Below are 11,460 nucleotides of genomic sequence, written 5' to 3'. Positions count from 1 at the left end.
GTGCCCAGCAGTGGGGTGGCTGAGTGATGTCCTTCCTTTGCCAGGGGGCTTGTGGAGGGGGCACAAGGGAGAGGCAGGCCTCCAGGACCTGTCAGAAACTGTGCTTGAGTTTCACTTCAGGCCTAGACATGTGAGTTATTCGCATTTCCAGGTAAAGGGTACGTTGGCTCGGGCTGCTCAGTGCCTAGTAGGGAAGAGAGGATTTGAACTAGCTCTGCCGGGCTCCAGCATGCGCGTGTGTTCATTTTCTTGCACCTTACAACCCTCTAGAGAATGCTTGTGTCTGGAAGATGTGACTGTATTCTTCCCTGAGGAAGGCACACTTCTTTGCAAGCCCTCAGCCTCATGCCCTGCATCCTGGGATCTCTGTGCTTGGAAAGTCACTCGAGGTCCATGGGCAGACAACCTGCTGGAATGCTGCAGCAGCCTGGGGAACGGTCTGGACTCTATGCTCTGGGGCCATGCACGTGAGCAGGCATGCGAATGTGCACATGTGTGCTGGTGCATGCAGGGGTGTGTGAGTACGTGTTGGTGTGTGAAGCACTATTTCCGGGTGATGGACAGCATGGGATTGCGTGTCAGCCTGGGGTGAGCCGTGGCCTCGTGGGAGGCCTCAGGAAGGAACATGTGTGGGAATATGATCTGGAGTGTGCACGAGTGAGTGTGCCCAGGGCTCATAGTCCCCAGTATGCTGAAGTGTTGCTGAATGCATAGTTCAAACGTTGAAACACCCTGTGTAACAGGGGGCAAAGAGCCTCTGTGCCAAATCCACTGCCTGCCAGCCCCCTTGCCCCCAGCCTGGCCTGTGTCCAGCTCAGTCCTCAGCATCCAGAAGCTTGCAGGCCGATGCCTGTGGTCCCTGGGGCCTCTGGGATGCTGCCCCAGCTTTTATTCTCAGTGGTCACGGTCAGTCTCTAAACTTGCAGAATACTCGTTACTGCAGAATAACAACCCGGTGTGTGACACCTCTGTGAGTGTGTGAACATGCACGAGTGGTTCCCCTGTACCAACACGTGTGGGTGGGTGACTCTGGGAACCTGCTGCCTTTGTGCTCCCAAGGGATTGGTGCATTGTACGTTCTGGAAAGCTGCGATGCAGGCTTGATGCTTCTTTCAGCCAGGGAGACGGTCAGAGCACTTGCCATGCTCCAACATGTCCGGACCATGTCTAGTTTATCAGCACCCCCACCAACAAGCTGTAGCTCCTGTGAGCAAGGAAAGAGTGTCTCTGCACTGCACCCCAGCCTCTAATAGGAAGAGCAGGGCCGACTTCCATAGGGTGGCATCAGTGTGTGTGAGGGCTTGGCACACGCTGTGCCCGGTACCCGCTTCCTCAGCTTACTAGCCTCTTCCAGGGAGCTGGGTATGTCTCCAGAAGTCATGCCTGTCTGTGTAAACCGAAGGGAAAAATCCCTGTGAGCCAGAGGCGCCCAGGACTGCCTCCAGAGCAGGAGCCAGCGTGGGTGGGGGTTGCAATAGGGAAGATACAGCAAGAAAAGGGAAACCAGCATATGGGGTGATGCCGGCTTAGGCTCAGTCTCGTTGCTGCCTGTGAACACCCCTCAGACCCTTTGCCCTGCAAAATTGGTCCTTGTCCTTTCCATCAGGATGCGTTCTGCCCCTCACACCTTTGTCCATTAAAGGTGTGCAGCCCATGTCCTCAAGCTGGTGGCAATCAGGGGAGGGTCTTGCTGTCTGTCAGAAAGTGGTGAATAATATAGAAGCAAGAGCGAACATTGGTCCAACACCTGCTATGGGTGATGTGCTCCTCCCTGCGTAGTTACGTTGTCTCCTTGAACATCCCTCCCCTCCAACCCCAGGAGGCAGGCATTATTCTCCCCACTCTACAGATGAGAAGAGTGAGACCTAGGGAAGTTATCTGACCCAAACCCAGGACGATGGGATACAAGAAAATTCCCCTATTCGGTCAGCACCGAAGCACCTGTGCACACGTGCTGTTTATGGTCATTAGTGGTGTAGACAATTAAGAGGAGCCCAGAGAGACAACAGGACACCTTCTCTCAAGTGGCTGAGTGAGGAAGGGTGAGGAAAGAGACAGCAAGAACCCAAAGGAGAGATGTGGGGGAAGGTCATATAGAGGAGGCCAGAGAGCCGCTATTTGGAAGCGGTGCTTAGTGAGGTGTCTGAGTGTGGGGCAATGTCTCCATGTGCTCCTCCTCATCAGGGAGCCCCGTTCAACTGTATTCAGCTTTTCAGTACATTTCTTGTGTGATACTTGAGTTGCGTTGAATGCAGTCCTGCGGGGGAAATGATTCTGAAACACAGGTCAGGAGCCTGGAGCCAGCCTGACCCTTTCTGTGGTGTTCAGCTGGGGTGGGGGGCTGCAGAGGCCACGTGCTCTCACCCTCGTGGCCCTGGGCGGAGACGTGGGAGGGCTGGCCTCCTGGGCACACCTGGCACTCGCAGCGTTAGCTCCTGCTGTAACCAGTCCTGGGATGCGATCTTCCCTGTGTCGCCGAATCCCACCGTCCTTCCACTCTGAACCGCCCTTCTCCAGCTCTTCCTCATGGACAGACTTTGCTGGAAGCCCTGTGGTGGGTGCCATGACAGCAGAGATGTCCTTCCTCCCCTCAACAGCCCCCGGGGTACTCTCTCTGTCTCCTCTGAATTCTGAGGGCGTGAATGAAGTTCCGGAGCATCCGAGCCACCCATTAAGTAGGTGCCATGTGGTCTAGCTGTGTTTTGGTGTCTTGGGGGTGCTAGCTTGGGCTTCTAACGCAGGTAATCAAACCAGGAGACCCGCAGCGCAGTGTTTTACTGTGTTTTCACAGCACCCATGCCATTCGAAGCACGGCGGAGGGGGAGTGACTTAGCGAGGATGCAGTGCTGGACTACTGGATGGCACGGATGGTTTGGTGATGGACAAAGAGGTGGATGGATGGAGCATAGCTGAAAGGCAAGGAAAGACACGATGGGGGAAGAAGAGACCAGCCGACCAAGGAAGCAATGCTGAAGCTTGCGCATCTTCAGCTAACTCTGAATTCTCCAGCGACTTGCATATATGCCGGGGGATAATGCAGACTTTGAGCGGATGGTGTGCTCTTCTCTGGCTCTTTTTGGGTTCTTCCTCTGGATTTCAGGGACTCTCCTGAAGCCCAGAGGCCTGAAATTGGAGGCAGGTGTCCAAAAAGTGATTCCCAGAGACCAATGAGTGGGTTGTTTGGTGAGAGAAGGATTTGCTGGAAAGGGCTGAGTGTAGTGGCAGTAACAGAAAGAAGTTGGGATTCCGTGTGGGCTGGCTGTTTCCCCCAGAATTCAGGAACTCGAAAGGAAGAGGGCAGTGAGGGCCAAAGAGCCCAGGAGAGTCCCAAGTGGGAGAAACAATGGGGGCGATGAGGTGAATCAGATGTTGAGAGTGGTTGTGTGTGTGCTGTCAATATGATTGGTGCATAGAATTTCTCCAAGGAACCCCTGTGGTTGGCTTGAAGACACTGTGCTCTTTGCTTTCTCCTGTGGGAGAATTGGTGAGGCCTCTCCTCCATTCATTTGGACCCACCAGCCCTTGGAGGGTGTCCTCTGCATTTCAGTTTCTTTGCCTTGACTCGACTTTGTAGCTCTTGGCTGGGGGTTCCCTTACTCTTTCTGCGGCTCCGTTTTCTAGACGGGCATCATCTCCCCTGTTTGCAAGGGGTGTTCTCATTTTCCATGGACGTGGGGATGTGTCAGCAGCCGCAGAAGCCCCCACCTCCCCTCCTCACCTGGCAGGACACTGGCAAATGCGCCTCCACTCGGAAGTGCCTCTCCCATGCCTTCTCCTCTACCTGCACCCACACGCCCAGCTCTTCTGAGGTCCTGGGTTAGGGAGCAGGATACAAACGCTGCAGGAATTTACAACTGCCGGATGAAATCATCGAACCGAGACCTTAATGCCAGAGGAATTGTGTTTAATTGTTTGGAAACCAGGAGCAGAAATGAAGGGTGATAGGAAAGAGTGTGCGGGTGCGCTAGCGAAGTGTCCAAGAAGCCGACAGGGCCAAGTGGCTACAGGTCAGCAAAGATGATTCGTCGGTTTCAAACCAGATGCTCATCTGAGATGGAAACTGCAGCTGCTCATGAATAAGACCTGGAGATCCAGGAAGCTGCCGTCCTGGGGCTGCCTTTCCCCGAAGCGTGGCTGCATCCTGAAGCTGGGGTGAGGGGGGCTGGCCGCTGGCTGGCGGAGAGAGGGGAGTGGGCTTCCTGCTGTCTGTGCTGCCGGGGGCTAGGCCTCTGGTCACATGCCCGGGCTTCCTTGTGCTTTGTCTTGTGGCACTGCCGAGGGTATGGGCACCCCTGTTGGCACTCGAGGGCACAGGGCTCCTTGAAGTTGGGTGGAGGCTGGCAAGGCTGCTTGGTGTGCTGCGGCGCAGTTAGCACTCTTTGGGTGGTGGGCAGCACAGCTTTGGCACGGGGCAGCACGGCTCGGGTGGGGGACAGCACAGCTTTGGCACGGGGCAGCACGGCTGGGGTGGGGGACAGCACAGCTTTGGCACGGGGCAGCACTGCTGCATTGGAGGGCAGCACAGCTGGGGTGCAGGGCAGCACTGCTGCATTGGAGGGCAGCACAGCTGGGGTGCAGGGCAGCACTGTTTTGGCAGGGGGCAGCACAGCTGGGGCGGGCAGCACTGCTTCTGCTTCTGCTGAGACATTCTGGTCCGAATGTGCACTGGAAGTGGAAAGACACAGAAGCCTTAGAGAGAATCGGCCCAAGAGAACATCCTGCCTCACTCACACCTTCCCCTTGTTGACTTGGCCCTGGTGGCTTCACCCATGGAAGGTGCCTATATTCATGTCTGTGTGTCCGTCTACATTGTACATATACGTTGTAAGCAATTTGGTTTTGAGAGCAATACATACACATGGAAGGAAGGAAGGAAATCAAAGGAAGGGGGGAAAAGGGCGCAAGGAGAAGCAAAGGGAGACCTGTAGCAGAAACCATAGAAAGATGGAAAAAGGGAGGGGGAGAGAGAGAGAGAGGAAGAAGGAAAGACGGGGAGAAAGAGAACACCAAGGAATATAGTGCCACGGAAACATCTGTGGAATCCAGAATAGGATTTCCTGGGATCGAAGTCCTGGCTAAACAATGGATCCGCAGTGTGACTTTGAGCCAGGTGCTTCCCTTCTGTGTCCTTTGCTTCATGTTTTTGTAAGGATTCAATGAGCATATAAAACTCCATAAAGACACACACACGTACATAGATATATACATACGTATGTCGATATATATGTGTCTGTGCATACGGACATACCCACAGGCACACGTGCACACACACACACAGACACGAGGAGCAGCTCGTGACGAGTCCTGGTACAAAGATTTCGACTTATGAAATAAATGTCTAACAATTTCAAAGGAGCATCTTAAGCACTCTTGAAGAGAATTCATCGAAAAGGGGAATCCAGGACAGGAAGACCTTTTACCTCCATTTAAACGGACAGTTGAGGGAAGTGAAAGGCAGAGATGGAGGCAATTGAGGCCCAGGCACACAGCACGGGGAGGTGGAAAGAGTGCTCCCTGACTCCCAGAGCAGGACCGGGCCACGGGGCCACATGCCCTTGTCCCCACTGCTCTGAGCTCCTTGGGGCCTCTGCACCCCTGCTCCTTGAGGAGCTCTCATCCATCCTTGCATTCATCTTGCCCTTAAGGGCAGGTGTGCCCTGAGCTGGTGCCTCTCTCTCCTCCTCAGTCCTGCTCTGCCGCTGGCCACGCACAGCACACACCCCAGCTGGAGCCACAGATACGGGGCTCCTGGCCAACCCTTGGTTCTCTTCTCAGCCCACCTCCCCACACCCTCCAGCTGTTGACTCGTAGCCCGGGATAGGCTGGTCCCAAGTGATACGGAGGAGAGAGATGCCCGAACGAGGCCTTTCGCTCTGACAAACCAGCCAGAGGTCCAGCCCCAGCTCCCAGAAGAGTGGGGGACCATGTGGAGCCAGGCTTCCAGGAGAGCCACTCCTTTGCCAGACTTACCCTAATTCACCAGCGCCTGGAGCTTGGAGATGCTGAAGGGGTTGGGATGCTCAGAGCCTGCACACCTTTTATACATCACGAATCCCTGTCCCAGGCCATGAGGTGGCCTTGGATTGGCTCCCTTAATTAGGCCCTAGTCACAATAGGATGCACCTGGCCTTCCTCAAATTTCAGGCTTTACTCAGCCCTGGACTGGTGACTGCCTTCTCGGATTGGCAGCACGTGGGGATGACGGTACCTTTCCTGTGACCCTGATCCCACCTCCCCAGCACGAGGCCTGGCTGCCTCAGGTTTCCAAAGCCGCTCCTGACTTTGGACTTAGAACCTTGGCATCTGGGATGGTCCCAAGCAAGCATTCCGGACGGTGCTGGGTGTGGAGGGTGTGAAGCAAGTGTTTCAGGATGTTCCTGTGGGTGGGGGAAGGTCTGGGCCGCTCAGGGTACACAGAGAGCATTGCTTGCAGGGAATCGACACCAGAAGGCTGACTGGCTCTCTGGGAGACCTCTGAAACACAGCAAAGGTCTGACCTTGAGCCAGAGCCACATTCAGCCTGAAGCAGTAGGAAAGCAGGGCCCGTGTGTTTGGGTTTTCCCCAATTCCAACAGAAGCAAACAAGGGGGGCTCCAGCTCTGTGTCCTGCCTGCTTGTGAGGAAACCATCAGACTTCATGAAGAGAAAATGGGGGGTTCCAGTGGACAGTGCTTCCCTCTCTCCATGTGTGCACGTCACCCAGACTCCAGGGTCCCCAGGGAAACGATTCTCATAAGGTGCAGAGAGCAGGAGAGGGGAGAAGCACCGACTTGGAATGAGCTGCGGGAGGAGTCACCTGGGCTGGCTCCTGTATCTGAGCTCGCAGGGCTTGAGGCCTGATTCTTTCTTCCCCTTCTGCTTAGAGATTCCAGGACAAGTGTGATGACGCACGCCACGGACTTGGATGCTCTTCAGGAAAGCACATCTGACCGGGGATGAAACATGGCTTCAAATAGCCCCAAGGAGTGTTCCGACCGAGGCTTTGACCTTCAGCAGTTGCGTGACTTTGGGCCCTTCTCATCGTTGAGCCTCCGTTTCTTCACCTGCTGGGCGACGTAAGAGAATGATGCGTGTCAGCTGTCAGCGTTATGAGGGACACCATGCGTAGACATGTGCACGATGGTTGACAGCGCACACGTGCTCAGGAGTGCTTGGGTGCCCCTTAGAGTCGATCTCTGAGAACTCGAGCAAAGCACTCTCTCAGAAGTATGGAGTAGCTCGTTGCAAGACTGAACTCGAGTAGTGACACTTGCTACCAGTGTCAAAAGACCTTGCCTGAGAGAAATGGAAGCAGGCAAGCTAGTCCTGAGAAGAGCACATTTCCCAGCCCAGACCTGGGGTTTAGCCACAGGTCTGCTCAAAGCCTGACAACATCCCTAGATCTTGGCATTCACATTGCAACACGACAGGGGACAGGCTTGGAAACGCACCGTCTCTGCGCCGGGACTCGCTGGGAGGTCCGGCTGTGCATGGGCAAGGCACTGAGGGAGGTCAGAAGAGTGCAGGCTATTCAGAGACAGGAATCCCTTCCGCTTGGTGTCCCTCTGAGAGAAACAAGCCGAGAGCCTTGGCGAGGGACTTCAGCTCGTGTGCCCAGGGGCCGAGAAGAAAGACTATGAGGGGCAGTCATCCTGGGACAAGCACTCATTCCTCAAGAAGCCGTGCTCTCAGGCCACGCTCTGGGCCCTGGGAATGGTGGTGGGCAAGGAGGGCCAGACTCTCGCTGTTCCGTCCACTGCTTCACAGCCTCTTGGGCACCTTCTCCTTCCAACTGTTTGGATCCTTTTCTGTGGTGTGTTGAGGATGAGCTGAAGAGCTCAAACCCAAATGTTGCTGTAGCAACGCTGCGTAACTGGAGAAAACGGGAACATTAGCTAATGCATGAGGTTTTGGTGTTCCATCCTGTCCATCGTTTCTAGAATAAGCCCCTAGTACCCAGAGCAAATGTTTTGTGGGGCAGTCAGGTATCTCAAGCATGCATTAGGTGGTATTGTTTCTATTACCAGAGAACAGATGGTAGGGGTTATGTAGAGCGCAGAGAAAAGGAAGCACTTATCCTGGGCATTTGGAGTGGTCCTGTTCACTGACTTCCACTAGGATCACGGTTTTTCTATCTCCAAGCCCGCCTGCCTCTTGTGGACACACACACACACACACACACACACACACACACTCACACACACAGTAAGATGGAAGGCACCACAGTGACCCAAGAGGTGTCAGCTGAGCTGGGCACCGCCACGCCCACTGGGTCTTCTGTGCCAGGCATCTGGGAAGGAATCCCAGGCTGGGGCCATGCACAGACATGCAGGGAAAGGCAGAGCTGACCAAATGGGGCCCCACCCACAGACAGGGCTCCTGACACAGGATTCCTGGTGGCTGGAGCTACAGCCTCCCTGCTGAAATCATCCCGAGCGGGGAGTCCCTGCGTCACAGCCGGGTGGGTCCCCAGCAGTGGGGTGGCTGAGTGATGTCCTTCCTTTGCCAGGGGGCTTGTGGAGGGGGCACAAGGGAGAGGCAGGCCTCCAGGACCTGTCAGAAACTGTGCTTGAGTTTCACCTCAGGCCTAGACATGTGAGTTATTCGCATTTCCAGGTAAAGGGTACGTTGGCTCGGGCTGCTCAGTGCCTAGTAGGGAAGAGAGGATTTGAACTAGCTCTGCCGGGCTCCAGCATGCGCGTGTGTTCATTTTCTTGCACCTTACAACCCTCTAGAGAATGCTTGTGTCTGGAAGATGTGACTGTATTCTTCCCTGAGGAAGGCACACTTCTTTGCAAGCCCTCAGCCTCATGCCCTGCATCCTGGGATCTCTGTGCTTGGAAAGTCACTGGAGGTCCATGGGCATTCAAACTGCTGGAATGCTGCAGCAGCCTGGGGAACGGTCTGGACTCTATGCTCTGGGGCCATGCACGTGAGCAGGCATGCGAATGTGCACATGTGTGCTGGTGCATGCAGGGGTGTGTGAGTACGTGTTGGTGTGTGAAGCACTATTTCCGGGTGATGGACAGCATGGGATTGCGTGTCAGCCTGGGGTGAGCCGTGGCCTCGTGGGAGGCCTCAGGAAGGAACATGTGTGGGAATATGATCTGGAGTGTGCACGAGTGAGTGTGCCCAGGGCTCATAGTCCCCAGTATGCTGAAGTGTTGTTGAATGCATAGTTCAAACGTTGAAACACCCTGTGTAACAGGGGGCAAAGAGCCTCTGTGCCAAATCCACTGCCTGCCAGCCCCCTTGCCCCCAGCCTGGCCTGTGTCCAGCTCAGTCCTCAGCATCCAGAAGCTTGCAGGCCGATGCCTGTGGTCCCTGGGGCCTCTGGGATGCTGCCCCAGCTTTTATTCTCAGTGGTCACGGTCAGTCTCTAAACTTGCAGAATACTCGTTACTGCAGAATAACAACCCGGTGTGTGACACCTCTGTGAGTGTGTGAACATGCACGAGTGGTTCCCCTGTACCAACACGTGTGGGTGGGTGACTCTGGGAACCTGCTGCCTTTGTGCTCCCAAGGGATTGGTGCATTGTACGTTCTGGAAAGCTGCGATGCAGGCTTGATGCTTCTTTCAGCCAGGGAGACGGTCAGAGCACTTGCAATGCTCCAACATGTCCGGACCATGTCTAGTTTATCAGCACCCCCACCAACAAGCTGTAGCTCCTGTGAGCAAGTAAAGAGTGTCTCTGCACTGCACCCCAGCCTCTAATAGGAAGAGCAGGACCGACTTCCATAGGGTGGCATCAGTGTGTGTGAGGGCTTGGCACACGCTGTGCCCGGTACCCGCTTCCTCAGCTTACTAGCCTCTTCCAGGGAGCTGGGTATGTCTCCAGAAGTCATGCCTGTCTGTGTAAACCGAAGGGAAAAATCCCTGTGAGCCAGAGGCGCCCAGGACTGCCTCCAGAGCAGGAGCCAGCGTGGGTGGGGGTTGCAATAGGGAAGATACAGCAAGAAAAGGGAAACCAGCATATGGGGTGATGCCGGCTTAGGCTCAGTCTCGTTGCTGCCTGTGAACACCCCTCAGACCCTTTGCCCTGCAAAATTGGTCCTTGTCCTTTCCATCAGGATGCGTTCTGCCCCTCACACCTTTGTCCATTAAAGGTGTGCAGCCCATGTCCTCAAGCTGGTGGCAATCAGGGGAGGGTCTTGCTGTCTGTCAGAAAGTGGTGAATAATATAGAAGCAAGAGCGAACATTGGTCCAACACCTGCTATGGGTGACGTGCTCCTCCCTGCGTAGTTACGTTGTCTCCTTGAACATCCCTCCCCTCCAACCCCAGGAGGCAGGCATTATTCTCCCCACTCTACAGATGAGAAGAGTGAGACCTAGGGAAGTTATCTGACCCAAACCCAGGACGATGGGATACAAGAAAATTCCCCTATTCGGTCAGCACCGAAGCACCTGTGCACACGTGCTGTTTATGGTCATTAGTGGTGTAGACAATTAAGAGGAGCCCAGAGAGACAACAGGACACCTTCTCTCAAGTGGCTGAGTGAGGAAGGGTGAGGAAAGAGACAGCAAGAACCCAAAGGAGAGATGTGGGGGAAGGTCATATAGAGGAGGCCAGAGAGCCGCTATTTGGAAGCGGTGCTTAGTGAGGTGTCTGAGTGTGGGGCAATGTCTCCATGTGCTCCTCCTCATCAGGGAGCCCCGTTCAACTGTATTCAGCTTTTCAGTACATTTCTTGTGTGATACTTGAGTTGCGTTGAATGCAGTCCTGCGGGGGAAATGATTCTGAAACACAGGTCAGGAGCCTGGAGCCAGCCTGACCCTTTCTGTGGTGTTCAGCTGGGGTGGGGGGCTGCAGAGGCCACGTGCTCTCACCCTCGTGGCCCTGGGCGGAGACGTTGGAGGGCTGGCCTCCTGGGCACACCTGGCACTCGCAGCGTTAGCTCCTGCTGTAACCAGTCCTGGGATGCGATCTTCCCTGTGTCGCCGAATCCCACCGTCCTTCCACTCTGAACCGCCCTTCTCCAGCTCTTCCTCATGGACAGACTTTGCTGGAAGCCCTGTGGTGGGTGCCATGACAGCAGAGATGGCCACGATGTCCTTCCTCCCCTCAACAGCCCCCGGGGTACTCTCTCTGTCTCCTCTGAATTCTGAGGGCATGAATGAAGTTCTGGAGCATCCGAGCCACCCATTAAGTAGGTGCCATGTGGTCTAGCTGTGTTTTGGTGTCTTGGGGGTGCTAGCTTGGGCTTCTAACGCAGGTAATCAAACCAGGAGACCTGCAGCGCAGTGTTTTACTGTGTTTTCACAGCACCCATGCCATTCGAAGCACGGCGGAGGGGGAGTGACTTAGGGAGGATGCAGTGCTGGACTACTGGATGGCATGGATGGTTTGGTGATGGACAAAGAGGTGGATGGATGGAGCATAGCTGAAAGGCAAGAAAAGACACGATGGGGGAAGAAGAGACCAGCCGACCAAGGAAGCAATGCTGAAGCTTGCGCATCTTCAGCTAACTCTGAATTCTCC

This window comes from Hippopotamus amphibius, unplaced genomic scaffold (assembly GCF_030028045.1).
Source record: "Hippopotamus amphibius kiboko isolate mHipAmp2 unplaced genomic scaffold, mHipAmp2.hap2 scaffold_129, whole genome shotgun sequence".
In the NCBI taxonomy this organism is placed as follows: Eukaryota; Metazoa; Chordata; class Mammalia; order Artiodactyla; family Hippopotamidae; genus Hippopotamus; species Hippopotamus amphibius.
The sequence above is the reverse complement of the archived record's forward strand: the minus strand, read 5'-3'. Positions refer to the sequence as shown.